Raw genomic sequence first — 1,130 nt, 5'->3', positions numbered from 1 at the left:
CCTAAAATAATTATCAAATTCACTATCCTAAAATAATTATCAAATTCACTCCTAAAATAATCATCAAATTCACTATCTTAAAATAATTATCAAATTCACTCCTAAAATAATCATCAAATTCACTATCTTAAAATAATTATCAAATTCACTCCTAAAATAATCATCAAATTCACTATCTTAAAATAATTATCAAATTCACTCCTAAAATAATCATCAAATTCACTATCTTAAAATAATTATCAAATTCACTCCTAAAATAATTATCAAATTCACTATCTTAAAATAATAATCGAATTCACGATCCTAAATTAATTATTAGAAATTGAATTAGTAATAAGTTTTTTTGTTATATTGATAATAATAATAATAAGGTACTAATTCGGTTAATACGTATTTCACCGATATATAAAAAGGAAAACTGAGTTTACAAACAAAAGAGTGAGGCAAAATATTATTTGGACTACAGTATAACAATTTGATGTATAACAATTTGATGGTAATAGGGAAGGTGTATCTGATTGAAGGGTATAGTTATATTGTTTTAGAGTTAGAAAGCATGGGCTGGTGGCAACAGAGCAAGCGACTATGGGTATGGAGAAAACTAATCCTCTTATTTATGTGTGATTATCTATACATATATATATATATATATATATATATAAGTTTAGAGATTGTAGGGTATAGTTATATTGTTTTAGTGTTAGAAAGCATGGGCTGGTGGCAACAGAGCAAGCGACTATGGGTAAGGAGAAAACTAATCCTCTTATTTATGTGTGATTATCTATATATATATATATATATAATTTTAGAGGCCTAGCCACATTCATCACCGATTTTTGATTCGTTCTAAATTTGATTCATTCTAAGTAGCATACCTGATTGTGTTTTGGAATTGAAATTGAAATTGAAATTGGAATTGGAATTGGAATTGGAATTGGAATTGGAAGGCGGCTCCGTAGCTATGCGCTAATCTCTGGTCTACTCACCTATATATATATATATATATATATATATATATTACATAGTATACAAGCCTAAGTTATTATTATTATTATTATTATTATTATTATTATTATTATTATTATTATTATTATTATTATTATTATTATTATTATTATCATTATTATTCC

Source organism: Cicer arietinum, unplaced genomic scaffold (genome assembly GCF_000331145.2).
Source record: "Cicer arietinum cultivar CDC Frontier isolate Library 1 unplaced genomic scaffold, Cicar.CDCFrontier_v2.0 Ca_scaffold_2176_v2.0, whole genome shotgun sequence".
Taxonomy (NCBI): domain Eukaryota; kingdom Viridiplantae; phylum Streptophyta; class Magnoliopsida; order Fabales; family Fabaceae; genus Cicer; species Cicer arietinum.
Note: the sequence above shows the minus strand (reverse complement) of the source record.